Source organism: Ictidomys tridecemlineatus, chromosome 2, assembly GCF_052094955.1.
Source record: "Ictidomys tridecemlineatus isolate mIctTri1 chromosome 2, mIctTri1.hap1, whole genome shotgun sequence".
Classification (NCBI taxonomy): domain Eukaryota; kingdom Metazoa; phylum Chordata; class Mammalia; order Rodentia; family Sciuridae; genus Ictidomys; species Ictidomys tridecemlineatus.
In genome coordinates, this window is record NC_135478.1 from 83005805 (window position 1) to 83033627 (window position 27823).

General features: G+C 37.5%; 1 protein-coding gene and 1 non-coding gene across 8 annotated transcripts in view; one reads left to right on the plus strand and one right to left on the minus strand.

Moving 5' to 3' along the window:
• Hectd4 (HECT domain E3 ubiquitin protein ligase 4) overlaps positions 1–27823 on the minus strand; it is a 177864-nt gene that overhangs the window by 142145 nt on the left and 7896 nt on the right. The window lies entirely within an intron of this gene.
• Trnaa-agc (transfer RNA alanine (anticodon AGC)) lies at positions 12813–12883 on the plus strand. Its single transcript has one exon. It is a non-coding gene; the product is annotated as a tRNA-Ala (tRNA).

Here is a 27823-nt window from a genome sequence, read left to right on the forward strand (position 1 = left end):
TGTTTGAGGGGTAAAAATTTGTTCCCAGGATGTAGGCTCCCTATTCACCTCACATATTATTTCTCTTGCTGAGAAAAAACTTTTTAGTTTGAATTTGTCCCATTTGTTGATTCTTGGTTTTAACTTATTAAGAAATTTGGGGCCTGCCCCCACATGATGAAGATTAGGGCCAACTTTATCTTCTATTAGACGCAGAGTCTCTGGTCTGATTCCTAGCTCCTTGATCCATTTTGAGTTGACTTTTGTGCATGGTGAGAGAAAGGGATTCAGTTTCATTTTGTTGCATTTAAATTTCCAGTTCTCCCAGCACCATTTGTTGAAGATGCTATCCTTTCTCCATTGCATGGTTTTAGCACCTTTGTCTAATATAAGGTAGTTGTAATTTTGTGGATTTGTCTCTGTGTCCTCTATTTTGTACCATTGGTCTACCAGCCTGTTTGGTGCCAGTACCATGCTGTTTTTGTTACTATTGCTCTATAGTATAGTTTAAAATCTGGAATTGCAATACCACCAATTTCACTCTTCCTGCTTAGAATTACTTTAGCTATTCTGGGTCTCTTATTTTTCCAGATGAATTTCATGATTGCTTTTTCTATTTCTGCAAGGAACATCATTGGGATTTTGATGGGAATTGCATTGAATCTGTAAAGTGCTTTTGGTAATATGGCCATCTTAATAATATTAATTCTACCAATCCATGAGCAAGGTAAATCCTTCCATCTTCTAAGGTCTTCTTCTATTTCTTTCTTCAGGGTTCTGTAGTTTTCATTGTATAGATCTTTCACTTCTTTTGTTAGGTTGATTCCCAGGTATTTTATTTTTTTTGAGGATATTGTGAATGGAGTAGTTGTCCTCATTTCCATTTCAGAGAATTTGTTGCTGATATACAGGAATGTCTTTGATTTATTGGTATTGATTTTATATCCTGCCACTTTGCTGAACTCATTTACTAGTTCTAGAAGTTTCTTGGTTGAATTTTTTGGGTCTGCTAGGTATAAGATCATGTCATCGGCAAATAGTGCTAGTTTAAGTTGTTCTTTTCCTATATTTATGCCTTTAATTTCTTTCGTCTGTCTAATTGCTCTGGCTGTTTGTTTGTTTGGTTGGTTGGTTGGTTTTTAAAGACAATACTACCTGCTGGTTGTGGTGGCGTACACCTGCAATCCCAGCTTCTCAGGAGGCTGAGGCAGGAGAATCTCGAGTTCAAAGCCAGACTAAGCAACTTATCGAGGCCTTAAGGAACTCAGCAAGTCCCTGTCTCTAAATGAAATACAATGAAATACAAAAAAAGGGCTGGGAATATAACTCAGTGTTTAAGTGCCCCAGGGTTCAATCCTTGGTACAAAAACAAAACAAAACAAAACAAAACCCACACACACAATACTATATATCTTGCATAGAGTATCTTTAGCCTTTGTGACTAAACAAGCTGAGCTGGGATGTACATGCCTGGAAGAGGCCAACTATGGCAGAAAGACAATGGCATAGGCTTTGAATAGTACTGAATGTACCCGAAATCTCTCTTCACAAGGCCTCCTGAGGCAAGTTTTAGAGATCACTTAACAATTTTTAGTAATAAATTTTTATTTCCATTTATTTAGAACAGTTACTCTTGGGACTTTATTTTATCCCTAACCATTTCCAATCCATAATGGCTTTAAGGAGAAAAAACAACAATAACCACATAAATATAATAGCTGAGCATGGTGGTGCACACCTGTAATCCCAGTGATTCAGGAAATGGAGGCAGCAGGATCACAAGTTTGAGGCCAGTCTGGACAACTTACTTAGTAAGACTCTGTCTCAAAATAAAAAAATATAAAGGGCTGGCAATGTAGTGTAGTGGTACAGTGCCCCTGGGTTGGATCCCCAGTATCAGAAAAAAAGAAAAAAATATCCTACACTGTTTTGTTTTAGTTAAACAACTAAAACTAAAAACCAAAATCTGCAGCAATGTTATAATAGTTTCTAGAACCTAATGAGTATTGAGCTTTAAGAACATGGCCTGGTGCTACAGTGTAGCTCAGTGGTAGAGCATTTGTCTAGCATGTAATACATTCTGGGTTCAATTCCTCCCCCAACACACACACACACATACACACACACACACATACACACACACACACACACACACACACACACACACTCTCTCTCTCTCTCACAGAGACTTTAATCGCAGTGTATAAAAATAAACAAAATCGACCAAACAAGCAAAATCTTAATATAAGAAACACAAATTGGAGCAGCAAAATAAGCAATTTAAGGGAAATTCACTATTTTTCAAAAGAAAACTGACTATATTGTTATAGCATTTGTCAGAAGTAAATTCATGAAATTAAGGTAAAAGTAATTTATGTTTTATTCCTTTTGCTTTTTCAAATTTTCTCCAATCAATATATTATGCTTTTGTTAGATGCTATTTCAGAAAGAAAAGAAAGCAAACATCAGTCTTTCCTGAATGCTCTAGAAAGCTATGGCTCAGGATTTCATGGAAAGCCTGCTAATGGAGGAACAACATTTACCAATACTTCTTATGTGCCAAAAACTTTGCTAAGAAGCTTCTATTCACTACAGTCCTTCATCTGGAAAACCACAGTCTAGGTTAAGTAAGGAAGATTACTGTCCCCATTTTACAGATAAGAAAATGGTTGGTCTAGAACAAACCAATGGCCAAGGTCACTTCACTCAGTGCCCATATTCTGAACCATATCACCCATGTTTCCCACACATGCCTGGTAAGAATCACTTGAGGACATACCCTCCAACCCCCCACCCCCACCCTCACCCCACCCCACCACCACCCTCACCCCACCCCACCACCAGAGGGCCTGGGAATCTGCATATGTAAAGGGCATTCCAGTAATTCTTATCAGGTACAACTTGGGAAATGCTTCCCACCTTCCGCTGCCACCCTAACTTTTTATTTAGAATTCAGTCTAGCCAGACGTGGCAGTAGACACCTGTAATCCCAGCAACTTGTGGGGGCTGAGTCTGGAAGATCACAAGTTTGATGCTACCATTAGCAACTTATTGAAGCCTTAACCAATCTAGCAAGAACCTGTCTCAAAATAAAAAAAATAAAAATAAAAAGGGCGGGGGATGTGGCTCAGTGATATAGCACCCCTGGGTTCAACCCCTAATTAAAAAAAAAAGTGAGGGAAAAAGAGGAAGTCTGTTACTACATATAAATTGGCCCTCGTTGCTAAAATGAGCTATTTAAATACCAGATCATGAATTATCAAAGATAAAACTAAGGCAATCTAATGATTGAAGCTACGTTTGGGTTTCCATAGAGAGAAGCAACCACTTCATAACAAGAAGCAGGAAATAAAGCTTTTGTATGAGGCTGCCAAAGTTCCTTGATTTCTACAGTCTTGACAATTGCTCTTCTTTTCCCCTAATCATGATTTAAAGGTGAGGAAGGGAGCAGGACAATGTGTTCAGTGACTGTCCTACTTGGTTGCTCTCATTTTTTTTTTTTAAGTGGAAAAAAAGGAGTCATGGAATTTCACATCCCTAAATAAGATCTTTCCTAGTAGAAACAAGTTATCACTTATTTGCATTGGTAGTTCATATACCTATACGTAGGGGAGATGGTGATGCCCAGGGTCATGTGGAGGATGTACATCTCTCAAAGCACTCAAGATCAAGCCTGGAATTTTCTTTTGCAGTACTGAACATCGAACTCAGGGACACTCTACCTCTTTTTCAGAGACAGGGTCTTGTTAAGTTGTTCCTGACGGCCTGGAACTTGCAATTCTCCACTTCAGCACCCCAAGTTGCTGAGATTACAAGTAAGTACCACCATGCCTGGCTAAATTCATATATATTTTAAAACCTCTGCATGCCAAACAAAACCTATCTGTGGATTAAATGTAGCATTCCAACTACTGCTCACAATCCCTATGGGCTCTAATATTTCATACCTCAACATCTTTCCCCACAAATATATACATTTATTATATAAATATATATTTATATTTCACAGGAAGGGGAACAATGTCCAACTTAAAAAATGATGATAAATGAGTTGGCATCTATCAGTTAAGTTCTTTAAAAAATGAGACTCCAGAACTGGAAATAATCTAGTGATTAAAAGAAAACAAAAACAAAAACAGGTAGACTTAAGGAATTTACTTGCATTTCCATTTCCAATACTAATCTCAGTATGCATATATCATACATTGAACCCCTAATGGACAGAACTCGGAGCTGTGGTTCACAACCTTTCTTCTCTTTCAACAAATTTCAGAGATACATCACACTCTGGTTCCCTAAAGCACAGATGCTTAGGCAGGAGAAGGGGCCCTGTAGCAGGTGTTAAGAACTGCTGATTTAGAACATAAGGACAGTATGGTGGCCCAAGCTGTGTTTGTTCTCATGCCAACTACTCGCCAGATGAACTATAAACACATTCCATTTATATGGATGACGTGTAATAAGGCAATATGCAAGATTCCAAGCTTGAGTTTTTTTAGGCTGTCACCTCATAGGCTCTGCTAGTGTCCCTACCCCAAGCTTGAGCAGAAATACTTCTTTCCTTAGTTTAACAAGCCATAGAGATGACAGGCCATGAAATGGTGGAACACAGTGAAGTGTTAAAGTTGAACATTTTAAAGACCAAGAATTCTAATTGCAGGTGTAAAAAAAATTTTTTTAATTTTTTACTTAATCAAATCACTAAGCACAGAGGAAAGCTATAGTTGCTTTGATATTAAGAAAAACTAGATCAACACAGGAGTTGCTCTACAAGGGGGGTGCATTAGGAGGATAGGACCTACACTTCATCTGGGTGACCCTAATACCTTTCCATTTGTGAAAGCAACTCTAAAGCAAGAGTTAAGGAACTAATCGATTTTATTTTATTTTATTTTATTTATTTATTTTTAAAGAGAGAGGGAGAGAGAGAGAGAATTTTAATATTTATTTTTTAGTATTTGGCAGACACAACATCTTTGTTTGTATGTGGTGCTGAGGATCGAACCCAGGCTACACGCATGCCAGGCGAGCGCGCTACCGCTTGAGTCACATCCCCAGCCCACTGATCGATTTTAATGTTAAAAAGAAATAAGTCCTAACAGATTCTAGGATGCCCCTGAAAAAGGGTTCTATGATGCTCCTGAAATGCCTTGTCAAATGGAAATATAGATGAAAAAATTTATATTCATTAAAAAATTTATATAATTTTTATAACCCTAGTTCTTATTTTAAAATATGCATATATATGCTTTATATATATGTATATACACTGATATTTATATATGTAAGAAAGGGAGAGAGGAGGGACAGGTTCAAAATTTTAACAGTGGATTAACAGGAATTATGGCTAATTCTCTTTCTCTCTGTTTAAGGTATGGGGATTGAGCCCTGGAACTCTTGCATGCTAGGCAAACATTCTACCACTGAGCTACATCCCCAGCACTTATGGTTGATTTTTCTGTTTAATTCCCAAGTATGTACAATAAATAGCAGTTGCCTTTGAAAGGGGCAGGGATGAGCAACATACATACGATCATGGGAAAATACTTAAAATACTATATTAGGAAATAAAGAAGGGTATAAAATTAAAATAGAATATTTCTACTATTTTTAAAATTATACATAAAGCAAAATTTTTTAAAAATTGTATGGGGGCTGGAGCTGTAGCTCAGTGGTAGAACACTTGCCTAGCACATGTGAGGCAATGGGTTCGCTCCCCAGCACCTCATTAAAAACAGAGAACTAAATAAAAAAATAAAGTTTTAAAAAAATTTGTATGGCATTTCCATGTCAAATTATTTGCCAGTGAAGAGTCTAATAGGCAAAGCTAAGCCATACTTCTGGGGAAGAAGTTAGATGAAAATATGTAGTTCTGCTTTTCTCTTGTTGATAGATGAATCTCAACTTATCCATGCTGAGAACAGATGGCAAAAGAAATTGGCCCAAAATGAAGCTATGGAAGTACAAATATGGTGGTCAGCAGGAAATGCCTTATTCTTAATTTTAACCTTTTCCTAGAAACAGTGCCTGGAGTGTTACACAGAAAAAATGGGTGAGCAGGTGTAGGAGGATTTTATTTTTGGCAAAGGCTGAGGAAAAGGGAGAAAACTGAATTTGATTAAAGAAGCCTATTTAATTCTTAAAAAGTAGGATGGGAATACCTTGAATAATCTACTATTTCAGAAAATTTTTATATTTTTGGAAAGGCTATTAGAAATAAGAATATAATACAAAATATAAAAATATAATAAAGAACTTTTTATTTTAGCATCAAATATCTTCTTAGAACTCAAAAGTCCAAAATAAACATGCTATTCTTATAATATGCCCAAACAAAGAAGGCAATGATCATTTCTGGGGAAGTAGCTTGTTACTATTATTTTACACAACCTCTCCTATTTTGGTTTCACAGATTTCCAGAGCAGTACCGTCATGCTCTCCCAAGAACACAAGCATGCTAATAGAAACTCAAGAGTTTGCTTCTGAGGAAACTCAAAAGGACCTATCTTGCTTCCCTTTATCAAAGACACGTGTTACTGGTACCCACAAAGCCAATGAAGTAAGACAGACCCTACCCAATCTCCTAACATGTTTTTACCTTATAAGCTTTATGTTTTAGTATTCTCAGATGAATTCGTTTTTCTAGTCTTCACAGAATCAAGCATCTTTGCAGCGTCCCTCAAATGGACAAGACTCTGTCTCATAAGAAAGATAATCCAATTTTTTAAAATAAGCTGCTGGCAAGACACAGCCTCAATTTTTATTCTATACTCACAACCTGCTGTGACTTATGATGAAGTACTTCTGGCCACACACCATACCACCCTGTGCTCTCCTGGTTATTAAGTCTTTCAGTGAGAGGGCTAGATCAACTCTTCAGGACAACATGGCTAACTAACTCAGCAAATTAGAACCAAATACTAAGAGTGTCTTGATCTACATGAAGGGCCAATTTGTCTCCCCTAAGCAAGTGTTGGACTCTATGTCAGATATCTACCAGAATGTGAATGACAGCAAAATCATCTCCTCAATTCAAAATGTACAGGTGACTTGGTCACTGGTTACCTTGCTTCCTATTTTATGGATGGAATCATCAGTTTTATTTGGGTAAGGGTTTATTTTCTACATCTTAAGAGACCTGAAGAGCTGCATCTACCTTTCTGCGTAGGTACATTAAGTAGCTAGCCCTTGCACACCCTTCCTGACCTGCCTTATTAGTGTTTACAAAGAATTCAAGTTTTCTTGCTTACAAGGTAATAGATGCTTACTGTAAAAAGAAAGGTCCCCAGTGTGTGAAGGGGATCAGGCTCATCGTCAGGTCAGAAGGGGTAGCTTGACACTATCACCTCTACCCAAACATGCAGGGTGGAGTGTGTTCAGTGTCTGCCAGGGCGCAGATAAGGGAGTATGGGTGGCCTTATTTCTGCTATCTCAGAAGATGGCTCAAAACATGGACATCTCCTCCAGGTTACCAATTTGAATAGTCTTTTAATAGTAGAAAACTAGAGAATGGCTTAGGAAAGAGGGCTAAGCAGGTATCCCCATAAACTGAACTCTAGAGATTCCTTGTCTGTCAAAAAAACTATTCATAGTAGCTGGGCAGATAGAAATGAATCTCTCGCTTTAGTAAATAGAAATTTCTAGGCAAAGGGTAAGAGTGAAAGGTGCTAATTTAGCATGTTTAGTTGCACCCCAATGTACCTATAAAGCAGTAGATACATCATGGACGATCATAATACATTAATTTAAATTTTTTAAAACGCTACACTCAGTGACATAAGAAAGATTTCATTGCTAAGAATTTCATCATACCTATTTAGCAATGTAGACTAACAGATGTAATACTGCTTGGTGTGTTTAAAGGAAAAATTCTAATCAACCGTATGTCGCTCATTTGTGTTTCTCTTCCTCTTTTTTCGAGTCTTTAAAACAAAGACTGCTGGGGTGCCGCTCAGTGGCAGGGTTATAGCCTACCATGCATTAGGCCCTGTGTTCAAGCCCTTCTACCACAGAAGAAAACACACACACACACACACAAAAAAAAAAAAAAAAAAAGGACAAAATGACCAATAACTAGCTACCTCTCAGAAATATGAATAAATAAGGTACATGCCTACCTTGACCATTTACTTTCATATTTTGGTGCTTTCATTCAATTTAACAAGTATTCAATAAAACTACCACATTGCATAATAAGAGGGCTCAGGAACACATGCAGTTTTGGGGGCATTGAGACCTTTTCCCATTCAGAAGCTTTTTGGCTTTTATTTTACAGAATGCCTAGTTCTTAAAATATATCAGGATAGTTTCAATATCATCTGGAGGTAGAAAAATGATCAATAAATACAAGCTCTCTGGGGATGGGGGTGTAGCTCACTTGCCACATGTGAGGCCCTAGCATCAAAATAATAATAATAATAACAACAACAACACGGGCTGGGGATGTGGCTCAAGCGGTAGCGCGCTCGCCTGGCATGCGTGCGGCCCAGGTTCGATCCTCAGCACCACATACCAACAAAGATGTTGTGTCCACCGATAACTAAAAAATAAATATTAAAATTCTCTCTCTCTCTCTCCTCTCTCACTTTCTCTATTAAAAAAAAACTTAAAAATAATAATAACAACAACAACAACAACCAAAATTATAATGATTACGATAATAAAGTTACATACATAAGATATCTATTTAGTTTAAGTCACATTAGGTAGCTCAAAATATAAAACATGAGGGGCTGGGGCTATAGCTCAGTGGTAGAGTGCCTGTCTCGCATGAGTGAGGCACTGAGTTTGATCCTCAGCGCCACATAAAAACAAAGATAATGTGTCCATCTACAACTAAGAATATTTTTAAATAAATAAATAAATAACATGGGCTGGGCTCAGGAGCACACTCCTATAAGCCTAGCAACTTGGGATGCTAAGGCAGGAGGATCACAAGTTTGAGACCAGCCACACCAACTGAGTAAGGCCCCAAGCAACTCAGTGAGATCTTGTCTCAAAATAAAAAATAAAAATGTCTGGGGGCTGCGGGTGTGGCTCAAGCAGTAGCGTGCTCCCTGGCATGCGTGGGGCCCGGTTTGATCCTCAGCACCACATACAAACAAAGATGTTGTGTCTGCCGAGAACTAAAAAATATTGAAGTTCTCTTTCTCTCTCTCTTTAAAAAAAAAAAAAAAAGGAAAGAAAAATTTGAAATGCTAATTAGCCATTGTTCCTAGCTAAGGAGTCTTGTGCTTTAATCCTTCCATCTTTTAAAAAATAAATAAATAAGAAGGTCTGGGGATGTGACTTAGTGGTTAAGTTCCCCTGGTTTGATCCCTGGTACCAAAAATAAATAAAAATAAAAACATGAAGAAAAATAATCCAAAATAAGATCATTAGCCATCAGCATTAAACCTTCCCTAAGGATAGAAGTACTGCAACAGAAACATCCAAAAGAAACTTAGGATAGCAGGGAAACAGATTACCATCTTTGAATATTACATTATTTAGGAAAGAAAAAGCTTGTAAATACAAAAATCTTGTGTGTGTGTGTGTGTGTGTATCTATATCTATATCTATCTATATAGATATCGAGGGCTGGGTGGGTCGAGTGCTTGCCTAGCTTGCATGAGACCATGGGTTCAATTCCCAGCACTGCAAAAAAAAAATTTAATTTACACACACATATATATCTACATATGTTTGTATATTTATATATGTATATATTTATATACACACATATTTTTCCAAGTTATACATTTTGGAATCATGCTGTGAAATACGAACTGGACAGAGAAAGAGAGAAAACACACCAAGAAAACTTAACATCCTAGAATCAAATCACTAAGAATCAGAAATCTAGGGCTGGAGGTATAGGTCAGTGGTAGAAGATTTGCCCTGGGTTTGATCTGCACTCAAAAAAAATTTTTTTAAATATTTTTTTAGTTGTAGATGGACACAATGCCTTTATTTTATTTATTTATTTTTTATGTGGTTCTGAGGATGGAACCCAGCGCCCGTGCTAGACGAATGCTGTACCACTGGCCACAACGTCAGTCCCTCAAAAATTTTTTAATCAAAAAAAGGAAAGCAAAAATCTTTCTTCTTGCTAGAGAAATTTAATTATCAGCTAGTCTTTCCTTAATATCCAAGAGCACAATTTGACGAATAAGAAATAAGAAGCTGGAGAGCCACACTCTCCCTTTTGCCCAAGTTTTGAGGTCTCCTGTCTTCTACTTTGCTCCAATCTTTTTCTATGCTTTTATTTCTTTAAGAAACTGAGTTTCTTTTTTTTTAATTTTTTTTAGTTGTTGATGGACATTTATTTTATTTGTACATGGTGCTTAGACAAGCTCTCTACCACTGAGCCACAATCCCAGCCCCAGAAACTGAGTTTCTTTAAGAAAACTGCTTTCAGGTTTTGTTTTGTTTTGTTTTTGGTGGCAGAGGTGCAAGGGATTGAACTCAGGGACCCTTGACCACTGAGCAGCATCCCCAGCCCTATTTTGTATTTTATTTAGAGACAGGTTCTTACTAGGTTGCTCAGGGCCTTGCTTTTGCTGAGGCTGGCTTTGAAGTCTGGATCCTCCTGCCTCAGCCTCCTGAGCCATTGGGATTACAGGCATGCACTACTGCGCATGGCAAGAACACTGCTTTTCTTTTCTGCAATCTAAAAGCTTTGTGCAATCTTACACTGAATCTTCTAAAACCACAGGTTTTTGAAGATAAAAAAAGCTCTATTTCTTATGTTTTACAATACTAAATTGATTTGATCAAAAAGCTGGGTTTTTCCTCACCATATCATAAGAACACAATTTCATCTCTTTTTTGGAGGTAAAGAATTGGGACACAGAATGAAAAATCACAGTCAGGTGCAGTAGCACACACCTGTAATCTAAGCAGCTGGGAAAGCTGGACAGGAGAATGACAAGTTCAGGGCCAGTCTCAATAATTGAGCAAGAACCCCCAGCAAATTAATGAAACCCTCAGCAACTTAGCAAGATCCTGTCTCAAAAATAAATATATAAATAAATGGCTGGGGCTCAGCAGTACAGCATTTCTGAGTTCAATCCCAGTAACAAAAGAAAAAAGAAAGTGGTAGTGTGCTTGCCTGGCATGCGTGGGGCGCTGGATTCAATCTCAGCACCACATACAAATAAAGATGTTGTGTCTGCCGAAAACTAAAAAATAAATATTAAAAAATTCTCTCTCTCTCTCTTAAAAAAAAAAAAAAAGCACTAACCAGAACTATATCATATGTGCGTGCGCACATATGACAACATTGATGTTCAGTTTGAATGTTTGTTTTTACATAAATTGGAGTATGGGTGAATTTAGTTTAGAAAGTAAGAGAAAAATGACCATCTGCATAACCTATCAAAGAAAGGAAAGCAGAGGTTTCGTAGGAAAATTTTCATGTCTATTTTCTAACATTTCAAACCCTAGGCAGAAATAATCCAGGTATAAATACAAGTTGGAGAAGTGGGCTTTAAAGCAGTGCAAACATTAACATCACATCGCCTTCCTCATGGCTTTTAAAGACATTTCTAAAGGATGGGAAAAGAAGGTCAGGATGGAGAGAACAACAAGCAGTCCAACCCAGTCATGTGTAAAGAAGAACTTCGTGTGGGTCATTATAACATAATGCAGAAAGCCTCATTGGGATTTAGCCATAAAATAACACTTAGACACTTAACAAAAATCTCCCTGCTCTACTTATGCCTCTGCAAATATAGGAAGCAAAGAAGAACAGTTTTTTAAAAATGATTTATAAATTATACTCCATGTATGTATAATATGTCAAAATATACTCTACTGTCATGTATATCTAAAAAGAAAAAAAACACTATCAATTTTAGTCAGGTGTGATGATACACACTGGTGGTCCCAGATACTCAGTAAGCTAAGGCAGGAGGATCACTGCTTGCCTGAGCAACACAATAAAACCTGGTCTCTTGGGCTGGGAATGTGGCTCAGGCGGTAGCGCGCTCGTCTGGCATGCGTGCGGCCCGGGTTCGATCCTCAGCACCACATACCAACAAAAATGTTGTGTCTGCCGAGAATTAAGAAATAAATATTAAAAATTCATTCTCTCTCTCTCTCTCCTCTCTCACTCTCTCTAAAAAAAAAAAAAAAAAAAAAACCTGGTCTCTTTAACAAAATGAGATCCTGGGCTATGGCACACACCTGTAATCCCAGTGGCTGAGGCAGGAGGATCAAAGGTTTAAAGGCAGCCTCAGCTAAAGCCAGGTGCTAAGCAACTTGGGGATGTGGCTTAGTGGTTGAGTGATCCCTGAGTTTAATCCCTGGTACCCACCACCCCACCCCCAAAAAAGAAAAAATTAATGAATAAATAAATAAATATAAATTAAAAGGTCTGGAGATGTAATTCAGCAGTAGGGCACCCCTAGGTTTAATCCCAGTGTTAAAAAAAGAAAAACATATAATTTAATAGCCACAAAGGAGACTATGTGTTGGTTATCTCAAATCCTAACTCAATTTCAAACATCATATACCTTAAAAATTTGAGCTTTGTACAAATAAAAATTAGTTTCAACCCAGATGTGGTGGCACACCCTGTAATCTCAGTGACTTGGGAGGCTGAGGCAGGAAGACTGCAAGTTCAAAGCCAGCCTCAGCAACTTAGCTGACTCTGTCTCAAAATAAAAAGGGATAGGGATGTGGCTCAGTGGTTAAGCACCCCTGGGTTCAATCCCTGGTACCATTAAAAAAAAAAAAAAAGAAGAAGAAGAAGAAGAAAACTAGTTTCAAAACAAAGATGAATAGCTGCCCTACAGATAAAATATTCACCTATACTTAAATAAACATAAGATGAAGGATTTGGGGACTGCGAATATAGCTCAGTTGGTAGAGTGCTTGCCTAGCATGCACAAGGCCCTGGGTTCAATCCCCAGTACCACCAAAAAAAAAAAAAAAAAAAAAAGGAAGAAGAGGGATTTGCCAAATAAAATTTTGAAAAATAAATGTGTCATTCCATTTCATCATATGGAAAAAGATTAATCATATTATGTAGACATCATATAGAATGTTCAAGTAGAGGATTTAAAATTTGCCAAAATGAAATGTAGTAAGTAAAAGGAATCTTATTTTTAAGGATTCTTAGATTGTAAACAGAATTCTAAAAAGAGGTGCCTTTTAGGGGATGGATAGTCACTTGCTTCGACACTGACCTTTCTACCATTAAATAGGGAGTGACAATTCATGATCCTGAGTAGTATGAAGTTATGTCCCTCAAACCTGTGAACACCACTTAAGTTCACAGCCTCTGATAGTCTATGTCTATTATGTCACAGATATGCTCACCTACAATATGATTAAGAAATCAAGAGGCCATGTGTCGATGCACTCCTGTAATCCCAGGAGTTTGGGAGGCTGAGGCAGGAGGATAGCCAGTTCAAAGCCAGCCTCAGCAACAGCGAGGCACTAAGCAACTCAGTGAGGCCCAGCCTCTAAATAAAATACAAATAGAAGGATCAGGGCTAGGGATGTGGATCAGTGGTTGAATATTCCTGAGTTCAATCCCTGGTTATCCCCACCCCAAAAAAAGAAACCAGGAGAAGGCTACTCTAATTCCAAAGAACATGGGATGACTGCTAAAACTAAAAGAGGCATTACAAATGACACAAAATTACATTAAAATAGAAATGAACACTAAATAATGTTACAACTATGTGCTTTCCAAAAGCTAAATGACAAGAAATCTGACCCCAGTCCCAATACTTCTATCACTAAGTCGTTTCTTTCTCTTATCCAAGATGGTAACATACAAATATTAACATGACATTTTCAAATAATTTGGATATAGCTTACTATCTTAAGTTTTTCCAACCTTACTGAGCTAGGGGTATAGTAACACATTAAATGAGTATCTCCAAGATCAGAATAAATATGTATTACATTTCTACCATGTATAAATCTCTCTTCAAATTACAGCAAAACTAAAAAAAATATTTTTTAAGATAAAAGAAAAAAAAACCCCACAGTTATTTGTACTTGAAAACTGGCAGAAGAGACTTCTACATGACACTGTGTTGGATATTCTACATCAGTGCTTCACACACTATGCTAAAGAATCAAGTTTTTGTTTGTCTTATTTTCTTTCAATCTACTGTAGAATAATATTTTTATACAATGTAAACAAAGTCAATCATTTTTTAAAAAAGTGAAAAATAGGACATAAAAAATATAAGTCTTAAGTTTTATTATTAGGCTGCACAGATAGCAAACTTTGAAGTTTCTAAGTATTTCCTCTCCATCTTTGTATATATCTTGTCACCAGAGTAACAAATGGTTCCCAGTACATGGATCACACTTTGAGAAGCTCTGCTCTACGTAACCTATTGAATTTTCCAGAGAAATTTTAAAAACTACCAACTTCTCAGTATCGACCATGATAGACCAAAGGAACTCAGTATCTTCTGAACAAAAAGCTGGATTAAGTGATCTCAAGACATTTTCAGCTCTACAAGTTCTATGACTATAAAAGCTTAAGATGTGATGTGACTGGAAAGTAAAACCCACATTCCTAATGGCACCCATTCTCTTCACACAAATAGAGTAAGAGGAAAACTTACTTAAAAAAAAGAAAGAAAGAATGGGAAAAATAAGCTCAGAGAAGAGGAATCAGAATTTAACTGAGAAGCAAATACTGCCACTGAGGAAATATAGCCAAGTAAGAAATACCATTAGTAATCAGACATGGTGGCCCGTGCCTATAGGCCTAACTACTTGGGAGGTTTAGGCAGGAGAAGCATCTCTGCCCCAGGAAGACGTTGAAGACCAACCTAGATAATACAAGGACTCTATCTCAAAAGAAGAAAAAATGAACACCAATTACCACGGTAGTTATTTGGGAGCATTCAGGATGGGGATGTAATTTTCTTATATATTAATCTCTGAAAATTGGACATTAAGTCCATGTGATTTAAAAAAAAATGGTTAAATAAATTTTTAGACATTCTTAACCAGGCATGGTAGTTCATGCCTGTAATCCCAGCTACTAGTTAGGCTGGGACAGGAGGATCCCAAGTTCAAAGCCAACCTCAGCACCCTGGTGAGGCTCTAAGCAACTCAGCAAGACCCTGTCTCAAAATAAAAATTTTAAACAATGGCTGGTGACTTAGCTCATTGGTAAAGCTGTCCTAGGTTCAATTCACAGTACCAAAAACAATACAAAACATTCTTTACCAAAGTAGAGACCTATGTAACAAAGATAAAAAGATTAAACACTGCAGGGTGCAGGGAGCCTGCCTGTAATCCTAGTGACTCAGGAGGGAGGCTGAGGCACAAGGATCATAAGTTCAAGGCCAGCAATGTAAGGAGTCCCTGTCTCAAAATAAAAAAAAATAAAAATATAAAGGGCTAGGGGCATAGCTGAATGATAGAGCACTTCAGGAATCAAACCTAGTACCAAAACCCAAAAACAAACAAACAAAACAACAAAACATTAAATAGTATTCAAAGACTCCTAGATTCACTGTTTCAGAACCCTATCATATTACTTGTCACTTACAAAATGCTGGCATATTGTATGGATGGCATCATTATAATTCTAGGCCTCCAACTCAATAAACATCTACTAAAATCTATTTTATTTTTTAACTGCAAAGCCTCAGTGTTCTCTTCTCTAAAAGATAATTCCTATACTGTCTATTTCACAAGATTATTTTTAGAGGAACAAAATAAGGCGGTCAGTTAAACAAAATATGGTTCATACATAAATAAAATGTCAGGTCCCACCCTAGAATCACTGAACCAAACTAAAATTTAACAAGAACCTCAGGTGGTATGCACATGCTGCTACAGGGCCCAAAGAAAATTAAGAAAAAGGAATGTACACAAGTGCAACAATAGTTTTTTCTTGACTTATGAACTAGAAATGATTTCTGCTTGCTTGTTTTGTTTACTTATTTTTTTATTTATTCATTCATTTATTGTGGTACTGGGGTGAGAGCCCCTTGGGTGCTTTTACCACTGAGCTACCTTCCCAGCCCTTTTATTTTTTATTTTTGAGACAGTCTCACTTAGTTGCTTAAGGCCTTGCTAAATTGCTGAGGCTGGCTTTGAACGTGCGATCCTCCTGCCTCAGCCTCCCAAACTTCTGGGATTACAGGTGTGTACCACATGGGTGAGCACAACCACACCCAGCCCAAGAATAATGTTCTGAGGGGCAACTCTCAATAAGGAAATACCTTGACCTTTTATGCCCAATATATGAAAGAATAAAAGAGAGAAGAAGCCTATATAAAAAAGAATATATAAGAGAAAATTATAAAAATCATAAGAATTGTTTCAATGCAATTTGGAGAAATTACATTTAGTCTCATCTGTTCCTAGCAAAATAACCAACAATATTATTCCTGTTGAAATCAAGATCAAGACAAATATCTACTTTTATTCAACTATATGTAAATAAAAATAAGGATCTCTTTTTTCCAGGTTTTAAAGAACTGTAGGGATATTATCTATTTATCCGTGATGACACATGATTTTAGAATGCACCATGCCAACAAATATTCAGTCCAATATCTGAACTATAATGAGCATTTAATAGCAAAACTTGTATCTCGGGCTGGGGATGTGGCTCAAGTGGTAGCGTGCTCTCCTGGCATGCGTGCGGCCCGGGTTCGATCCTCAGCACCGCATACCAACAAAGATGCTGTGTCTGCGGTGAAATAAAAAATAAATATTAAAAAAAAAATTCTCTCTCTCTCTCTCTCTCTCTCTCTCTCTCTCGCTCGCTCCTCTCTCTCTCTTTAAAAAAAAAAAAAAACTTGTATCTCACATTTTTTTTTTTCATTTTTAAATGCCACATGCCAGTCGCTGTTGAGTATGTTACCTCATATATTTCCTTTAAGTCTTCTCATTGATAGAGAAGAGCTGGGCTAAAAGAGCTGGGCTAAAAGCTGGCTAGATGTGTTGCCACCTAGGCCTGGGCTCCCTCTCTATATCTGTATATATCTGCCAGAGGCGCAGCATTTTGGAGTACCAGGTTATTTGTCACTGACTCAGCACACTATCCTTCTGAGTCCCAGAGGGCACAATAATCTGTATGACCCCACGTGTTAAGATGCATTCCAAAAATGATAGGCAAAGCAAAGAACCATGTAATACAGCATTTTATACATATTTTAAAACTAATGTTGGGCTGGGGGTATAGCTTAGTTGGTAGAGTGCTTACCTTGCATGCACAAGGCCTTGGGTTCAGTCCCCAGCATCACAAAAAAAAAAAAAAAAAAAAACACTAATGTTGTATCAAATATGTTAAATACTTATTTAACATATAAGTGCCTAACTCCAGAAGCAAGAAGGGTGACTTTTTTTAGTACTGACATAATTGCTTGGAGAAAGAGGAGATGAATCTGCCATATCAAAATTTAGGAGAATTGTTCTAGGTCCAGTTAACATGGTGTATCCCCAATTATTAAACAATTACCAAACAGTCTTGCAATCAGTAAGCCTTTGAGCTAAAGGTCCCCTGTCTCTTTTGCTATGGTCCTTGAAAGATCTATCTGTATTCACTGGGACTGTGCTAAAACAACTGTATATATTTATTTGAAAAGAGTCACTGTTCCAGTTGTTTCAAAACTTCCCCACTTATCTGCAAACAGGGCTTAAGTTTTCCTGAGTAATGTCATTGTTTTTCACTTTTTTTCAACATGCTAAGTTTTCAGAATTTCATTCTTGGGCTGGGATTGTGGCTCAGCAGTAGAGTACTCGCCTAGCACAGGCAGGGCCTGGGGTATGATCCTCAGGACACATAAAAATAAAGGCATTGGGGCTGGAGATGTGGCTCAAGTGGTGGCGCGCTCGCCTGGCATGCGTGCGACCCGGGTTCGATCCTCAGCACCACATACCAACGAGGATGTTGTGTCCGCTGAGAACTAAAAAAATAAATATTAAAAATTCTCTCTCTCTCACTCTCTCTTTAAAAAAAAAATAAATAAATAAAGGCATTATGTTGTGGCCATCTACACCTAATAAATAAATAAAAAATAATAATTTCATTCTTTAATAGTCTCAAAAATGCCAGCTCTATCACCCACCTGGTGGTGGCTTTACGAAAGCTAACTTCATCTAGAGGGAAGAGGAAGGCCCTGAGGATGGGAGCCTTTCAGTCCTGCTATTACAACACCAACAGGCTAAGGTGGTTAGAACAGAGGAAAGGGGAGACCAGCAAATCAGGCTAATATATCACTTGTGTGCGCACTAACTGTCCCTGGGGGACCTAGGCAGCTAGTAATGCTGGCTGTTATTGGGATTGGGAGTGGGAAGGATGTGAAGCCTTGCCCCTGTATTCCCTTTTCAAACTTTCAATTTTGTTTGTTTTGTTTTTTGAAGCTGGGGATCAAACTCAGGGCCTCAGGCATGCTACAAAAGTGTTCTATCACTGAGCTACATCTGTAGGAAACCTTAGAAATTTTGAATCATGTGCTGTCTAAAATTTCTAAATATACAGATAATTTATATACTACATTACACATGGCCATAAACATGATTTTAATTATGCGTATAACACAAACAGCAAAATAATCCCATCAATTTAAACAAAGTCTCTAGAGTCTCTCATTCTGATTTATGATAAATAAAGCTAGATGGTTACAGATGTGTACTATAGCATTGTCCCCCGCCCGCCCCCGTATTTTTTTAGTTGTAGATGGACACAATACCTTTATTTTATTTTTTTATTTTTATGTGGTGCTGAGGATCAAACCCAGTGCCTTACATGTGCCAGCTAAGTGCTCTACCACTGAAATACAACCCCAGCCCCTACTATAGCATTTTTAAAGAGAATATTTCCACTATTTCCCACCTCCATCACCACCCCAGCACTGGGGTTGGAAACCCAGGGGTGCTTTAACACTGAATAATTTCTCCAGACCTTTTTAATTTTTTTAATATTGAGACAGGGGTCTAAGTTGCCCAGGCTGACCCCAAATTTGGCAATCCTCCTACTGTAGCCTCCTGAGTAGCTGGGATTATAGACATGCACCACCATGCCCAGCTTCTCTGTTTTAACTATTTCTCGGGCTGGGGATGTGGCTCAAGCGGTAGCGTGCTCGCCTGGCATGCGTGTGGCCCGGGTTCGATCCTCAGCACCACATACAAAGATGTTGTGTCCGCCGAGAACTAAAAAATAAATATTAAAAATTTTCTTTCTCTCTCTCTCTCTCTCTCTCTCTCTCTCTCCCCCCCTCACTCTCTCTTAAAAAAAAAAAAAAAAAAAAAAAAAAACTATTTCTCTAAGCAGGTGTGGTGGTTCACACCTGTAATCCCAGCAACTTGGGACACTGAGGCAGGACAATCACAAGCTTGAGGCCAGCCTCAACAACTTAATGAGATCCTGTCTCAAAAAAAAAAAAAAAAAAAAAAGACAGGGAAACAGCTCAGTAGTAAAGCACCCCACATTCAATACCCAATACCAAAACAAACAAAACAACAACTAAAGAGCTTTTTACTAAGAAAAAGTTATCTTGATAAGGCCCTAAGGACAAGTTGGCCAATCTGTCTAAAAGAACACTATACAAAAGAAATATATAAAACACATACAAAAATTTAATATTTTTTAGTTCATGTATAGTGGCATAAATTGACGTGAACATATTTTATATACAGATACGAAAAATTGTGATCTATATGTGTAATAAGGATTGTAATGCATTCCACTGTTGTCATGTATTTAAAAAATAATAAAATCAATTAAAAAAAGAAAAAAATAATATTTTTTTAGTAGCCACATTAATAAAGATAACAAACCTACCCAATGGGCTCAGCTATAATCCTGGGATAAGGATTTAGGATAAAGAGAGCGATATATGCTAAGTCTCAAAGGAAACTCCCAAAAGTCACTGAAATGCAGAAAGCAGAGCTCTTAAAATGTGGGAAATATGTAAGCTATAGGGGAAACTGCCACTCCACCCTAGCTCCACCTGCAGTGCAGCCCCTAAATACAGCCCTCTGTAAATACTGACCCCCCCCCCAGGAGAGGCTTTCCATTCTTGAAACACTCTGCAACCCCCCTTGAATATGTATCTACCTCCTAAATAAACCTCTGTCTATGCCTTTGTCTGGGATGTGCTGAAATTCTTTCCCATCAAATAGGCCAAGAACTCAGCCGATTCTGAGTCCAATTCCCCCTTCCCTCCTGAACTCCTTGGACCCTTCTCCAAAGACATTTCTCTCCAGTGACAATCCCAGTTCTTGGGAAGCTGAGGCAGAAGAATCCAAAGCTTGAAGCCAGCCTGGGTAACTTGCTGAAACCCTGTCTCTAAATTAAAAAAAAAAAAAAAAAATTACAGGGCTGGGAATGTAACCCAGTGGTAGAGCACCCCTGGATTCAATCCCCAGCACTGCATAAATAGATAGATAGATAGATAGATAGATAGATAGATAGATAGATAGATAGATAGATAGATAGATAGAAACAAAATTAATTTTGATGTTTTAAAATTTAAAACATATTTTACTTAACCCATCACATCCAATATATTATCATTTCAACATTTAATTAAGTAATATTGATATTAATGGGATCTTTCTCCTTTTTTGGGCATGATGTCATCCAAGTACTCTATGCATTATATTTTCAGCACATTCTATTTCTGACTAGCCATGTTACAGGTACCCAGCAGCCACATGTGGGCAATGGCAACCAACTGAACAGCACTATTCTGGAGATTGTTTAAGCAAAACTCCTGAAACCTGTCAGCAGCAAATGTAAAGTAACAATCTGAACAATAAAAGAAACCACAAGAGTATAATTGTACTCTATAGAGAAGATGAAAGTAAAATGAACTTCCGACTTTAAAAACAATGTTTCTCTGGGGATAGCAACTGTTACTGCCTGGGGCCACCTGTTTAAAATGGTTTTCAATTAGAAGTATAAGACACCAATATAAAGTGTTACTGAAATTTTTTTCACATACCTTGAGGTGACCAACATTCTCTTCAGACAAAGGGGAGGGGAGAAAATTGGGCTTTTAAAAAAAGTCATTTTATCAGATATTTTATTTTCTTAAAAAACCCAGCTTCAGGGCTGGGGATATAGCTCAGTTGGTAGAGTACTTGCCTCACATGCACAAAGTCCTGGGTTCAATTCCCAGCACCACACACACACACACACACACACACATACAAAAAATAAATAAATAAAACTTCATTGTAAATGACAGGATATTTGACAAATGGGCAAAGTCAGAACACCCACTTGCCTACCATACTCAAGGCCCTGCATTTGCTCCCCAGCACCTCCCCGACCCCAGCAACAACAAAAGTCAAAACCAAAACCAAAATATGGATTATAAGAAACCTGTCATAATACACTGAAATACAGTTACCAAAATATTTCAACAAACCTATGACATCATAACATAGGAGCTTCATTTATCAGCACATTGGATAACAAGATCTAATAATTACCATATTTCCTAAGCAATGGTGAGCATAAACCATACTTTTTTTTTTTAAAGAGAGAGAGAGAGAGAGAGAGAGAGAGAATTTTTAATATTTTTTTTTTTTTTTTTTAGTTCTCGGCGGACACAACATCTTTGTTGGTATGTGGTGCTGAGGATCGAACCCGGGCCGCACGCATGCCAGGCGAGCACGCTACCGCTTGAGCCACATCCCCAGCCCAATAAACCATACTTTAAGACAGTTCAACAACTACAATATGATAAAATAATACCTATAATGCTTGTTGCAAAGTCACAGGTTCTGCCAATTCTATGGAGGTTTGTTAACTACATTCATAACTGGAGGAAATGCTGAATTTCAGCTAAAAGTATGTGAAAGTAAAAATGTATTTTTACTGTTCCCATCCAAGTTCATAAACCCTGGGAATTCTATTCAGGATAAGAATCCCTCCAGGGGCACTGGGGTTGGGGCTCAGTGGTAGAGCACTTGCCTAGCATGTGTGAAGCATTGGGTTTGATTCTCAGCACCACGTATAAATAAAAAAATATCCTTTGACAACTAAAAAAATTTTAAAAAGAATCTCTACAGGGAGCTAGAGATGTAGTTCTATGGTAAAGTGCTTCTCTGGCATGTGTGAGGTCTTGGGTTCAATCCCTAGCACTACAAAAATTTAAGAAAAAAATTATTTTAAAGTTTACCAACCATAAAGTCATGGGGGTAGGGAATATCCCCTTGGGAAAATAAACTTTTCTTTATTATAAGTTCATCAAAACACCCTTTCCCCAAAGTCTCTAAACATATTTTGAACTTTTTACCCATATTTCCTCTTTTTAGATTAAATAACCTATAAACTGTTTTACAATTATACTATAACTTAATGATTTGGTAGGAACTGATATCAAGAAATAAAGAACAGAGCTATAACAACAAAAACAGCATGGTATTGGTACCAAAACAGACATGAAGACCAATAGAACAGAATAGAAGACACAAAGACACATCCACATAAATACAGTTATCTCATCCTAAACATACAGTGGGGAATGAAGGGAAGGGAGGGGACGAGGGAGGGGAATAGGATGGACAGTAGAATTAATCAGACATAACATTTTTTCCATAAACTTACATTGGAAAAAAGATAGCCTCTTCAACAAATGGAATTGAGAAAACTGGAAATCCATATGTAATAGAATGAAAAATTGAACCCTTATTTCTCACCCTGCACAAAACTCAACTCTAAGTAGATTAAGGACCTAGGCATTAGACAAGTGACCCTGCACTTACTAGAAGAAAAAGTAGGCCCAACTCTCCATCATAATGGCTTAGGGATCAACTTCCTCAATAAGACTCCTAAAGTTCAAGAAGTAAAATCAAGAATCAATAAATGGGATGGCATCAAACTGAAAAGCTTCTTCACAAAAAAAAAAAAAAAAGGAAACAATCAAGAACATGAACATGAACAGAGAGCCTACAGAATGGGAGAAAATTTTTACCACCTGTACCTCAGAAAGAACATTGCCCTCCAGATTATCTAAAGAACTCAAAAAACTCAACACCTGAAAAATCGATAATGCAATCAAAAATGAGAAAAGGATCTGAACAAATTCTTCTTAGAAGAAGAGATCAAATGGTCAAAAAATACATGAAAAAATGCTCAACATTTCCAGCAATTAGAGAAATGCAAATTAAATCTACACTGAGATTCCATTTCACCCCAGTCAGAATGACAATTATAAAGAATACAAGTAATAATAAATGTTAGTGAGAGTGTGGGGAGAAAGGTACTCTTATACATTGTTGGTGGGACTGCAAATTGGTGCAATCACTATAGAAAGCAGTATGGAGATTCCTTAGAAAACTTAGAATGGAACCACCATTTGACCCAGTTACCCAATTCCTCAGTCTATACCCAAAGGACTTAAAAACAGCATACTATGGTGACACAGCTACATCAATGTTTATAGCAGCTCAACTCACAATAGCCAAGGATGGAAACAACATAGTGTCCTTCAACAAATGACTGGATAAAGAAGAAGGGCAGCACAATACAATAGACACTAGTATGGCCCTATGTATAAACGTGGCTGTATAACCAATGTGATCCTGCAATCTGTACACATGGAAAAAGAAGATTATGTACCCCATTTGAATCAAATGTATGATATGTCAAGATCATTGTAATGTTTTGAGCAACTAATAAAAAATTTTTTTAAAAAAAAGAAAGTATGGTATAAATACACAATGGAATATTACTCAGTTGTAAAGAAGAAAGAAATAATGGCATTTGTCAGTAAATGGATGGAACTGGAAACTATCATGCTAAATGAAATAAGCCAATCCCCCAAAACCAAAGGCCAAATGTTCTCTCTGATATGTGGATGCTGACCCAAACAAGGGAGGATGTGGAGGAGAAGAATAGAAATCTATTGGATTAGACAAAGGGAGGAGGGAGGGGAATAGGAAAGACATTAGAATTAATCAGACATAACTTCCCTAGCCTTGTATTTGAATACATAGCCAGGGTAACTCCACATCATGTACAACCACAAGAATGGGATCCTAAATAGAATAAGTTATGTATTCTATGTATGTATAATTTGCCAAAATACATTCTACTGTCATGTATAACTAAAAAGAACAAACTAAAAAAAAAAGAAATAGTTAGTTCTATTATGTACCACTGTTTAAATGCAAATATGTTGACACAGATTCTTCTTCTATTCTTATTTCATTTCAGCAGTAAGAAAACCAAACATATCAACAAAGACAAAGGTCCTGATTCTCTACTCAGTCCAGTAAATAGCTACACCTATTGTTCATATGAAATCAGAAATGCAAACTACAGAGCACAAAGCAAGCACAGTAAACACAGAAAAGATCCATTACAAATACAAGCTGAATGTTAATATTTTGTTGGTATAAAACCACTACTTAAAGCATCTGTAGTTATTAGCATTACTAAATAAACAATTTTTGCATAAAATAGTTTGCAAATTATGTATCTCCTTACTGTTAATCTAAAATTGCTACATACTGTACTCTGACCTAGTAATTCATCCAACTGCAGGTTTTAGTAGAAACACTAGGGATTCAAATTTGTGCACTCTGATGTGTCCCATCATGGAACATTAATTATCCCACATAAGTATGTAATAGCACTTTCTAAACTCAAAGCTCCACATATATGTTCAATGTTATTAGGAGAGGAATTATATAGTACTATTTAAATACCTTTATACTGTAACTTGTCAACAGTAGTAGGTTGCAGAAACACACTTTATTAACTACAAATTTAAAATTCACCAAGCTTTTTATCAAACAATGACTCTAAGCACTAAAAATCATTTAACTTTCTATAAATTGGTATTATCTTTATAATAACAGATTTAAAGTAATAGTAGTAAAATAAAAAACAATCATAGTCATCCAAAAACTATTGTGTAGCCAAGCATGGTGGTGCTTGCCCATAATCCCAGCTAGTCTAGAAGCTGAAGCAGGAGAATGGCAAGTTCCAGGGCAGCCTGGGCAATCCAATGAGACCCTTTTCCAAAAATAGAAAACACAAAGAGTTGGGGATGCAGCTCACTGGTAGTGCCCCATTACCCCAAGTTCTGAAACTGGGGGGTGGGGGTGCACGACACTACTATATAGCCATTAAAAATTGTTATAAATAGAATCCAACAAAATGTATCCAGTAAGAATACAATACATAGTATATAATGCCAGTTTGGTATACTAAAGAATGATTTGAAGAACATAATTAAAAATTAATTTGGGGGGGTTGGGGTTGTGGCTCAGCAGTAAAGCACTTGCCTAGCATGTGCCTAGCATGTGCAAGGCACTGGGTTCAATTCTCAGCATCACATAAAACTCAATAACTAAAATAAAGGTATTGGGTTCAAAATTTTTAAAATAATATTTTTTTCTAGCTGATGTAATTCCAGGCTATTTAAACAGTGTCTCGCATATTTTTTAATATTTTCTACAGTATTCATGTATTATTTTTTATAATCAAAAAGATTTTGCAGCTGGGCATGGTGGCACACACCTGTAACCCCAGCTACTCGGAAGGCTGCAGCAAGAGGATGGCAAGTTTGAGTGCAGCCTCAGCAACTGAATGAGACCCTGTCTCAAAACAAAAAATGAAAAAGGGCTGATGGAGATCTGTCTAGCATCTCAAGGCCTTGGGTTAATTCCCAGTACTGTCCCCATCCCCCACACAAAGTTTTGCATTCACAAAATACAATTCACTTAATATCAGGTTCAAAAATGTGGAACTACTCATTATATTAATATGGAACAGAGAAACTTTTAAGGGAATCTGAGTCCAAATTGTTAAAACAAGTGTTGTGCACTCTGAGCATACTTCAAAACCCAAGGCATCTCAGCCTGGTGAGAGCAGCTCCCTGGCTCTGCTGGCCTCTGGCAGCGTCCCCAAACATCACAGACTAAAAAGTCATCTTCTTTCCTGCCTATATATGGACATGGACTGTATTAACTGGATTACTGACCCAAATGAGGTTATGCCAGGAGCTGAAGGAGATCAAGCAGAGAGGTCCTGAAGTGAACTGATAAGAGCTGGATGGCACCAAGGGAAAACTCTGGCTCTTACAGCTGACCAGGGTTTGGCATGCATTTCCAGATACCCAATTATGCCTACTGTAAAAATAGCAGATTTGAAGAAATAGCAGTGATATATAATGTCATCTATGGAGTGAAAGCCACTGGCTTAAGTAAAATGAAAAATTTTAAGCAAACTCTTGAATTCTAAAATGGTCTCCACAAGGGTGTGAGGAAAAGCAGTCCCATGAAACACTGATACTGGGAGTAGAAACTGGCACAGCCATTTGGGAGAACAATTTGGTAGTATTTATTAAAATGGTCACCTAGGACCCAGCAGTTTTACCTCTAAGGATCTACCCTAGAGAAATACTATCACATGTGCACCCATGGACATGCAATGATGTGCACTGAAGGACTGGTTTGCAAAAGAAAAACTGAAAACTCCCAAAACACCTTCAACACCTAACTAAAAATGACACCTTCCACGTCTGATCTCTGGAACTATGAACAGGAGCTTTGATGGCAAAAGGGACTTTGCAGATGTGATTAAGGATTTGGGGATGGGGATTTCCATAATCTGAGTGGGCCATAAATTAAATATAATCACAAGTGTCCTTATAAAAAGGATGAGGGAGGGGCTGGGGTTGTGGCTCAGTGGTAGAACACTCACTTAGCACATGCCAGGCTCTGGGTTCCATCCTCAGCACCACATAAAAATAAATAAATAAAACAAAGGTATTGTGTCCAACTACAAGTAAAAATAAATATTTTTTAAAAAGGATGAGGGAGGGGCTGAGGATGTGGCTCAAGCGGTAGCGCGCTAGCCTGGCATGCGTGCGGCCCGGGTTCGATCCTCAGCACCACATACCAACAAAGATGTTGTGTCCGCCAACTAAAAAATAAATATTAAAAAAAATTCTCTCTCTCTCTCTCTCTCCTCTCTCACTCTCTCTTTAAAAAAAAAAAAAAAAAAAGGATGAAGGAACCTGCAAGATGGTACCTGCCTGTAATCCCAAAAGCTAAGGAGGCTGAGGCAGGAGGATCACAAGTTCAGAGCAAGCCTCAGCAACCTAACTTTGAAAGTCCTAAGCAGTTCAGTGAGACCCTGTCTCTAAATAAAAGATAAAAAGGGATGGGGATGTTACTCAGGGGTGGAGCACTTGCCTAGCATGCTCAGGTTCTAAATTCAATCCCCAGCGTAACCAAAAATACAAAAAAATAATACTTATACAATTTCTGCAGTCTTCTCTCCTTTTGAAATAGCTGTACTTGTCCCATACTTGACTACCTGCTGAGTTTGCTGTTGTTTTGTTTTGGGGGACTACTGGGGATTGAACCCAGGGACACTCTACCATTGAACTATATTCCAGCCCTTTTTATTTTGAGACAAAGTCTTACTAAATTGCCCAGGCAGGTCTTGAACTTTTAATCTTCCTACCTCAGCCTCCAAGTAGCTGGGATTACAATTGTGCCACCAAACCTGGCTTCATCTGTTGTTATCTACGTTTGTCTATCACTATTGACTAAATTTCTTGCAAAGCAGACTACACTCCTTGTGTCCACCCTATGACCACTGTTATAGAAAATGAAAAGAAGAGGAGGGAAGAGAAAGCATGGGAAACTCTCATCACCACAGGCACTTTATAACCTATGAAAGAACAGGTGCATGACAACCTACCCAATAGCCTTAGCCAACAGAAGGTATTTTGTAACAGTCAATATGGAAGCCAAGAAGGCAGATAATAATCAAAGCTGATTTATTTAGCAAGACTTTAAAAATACAATTGGAGAAAAGCTGAAATGAAGACTATTATCTCATCTGCCTAGTTAATGCAAACCCAGTTGGGAAGGAAGAAAATTCCAGAGA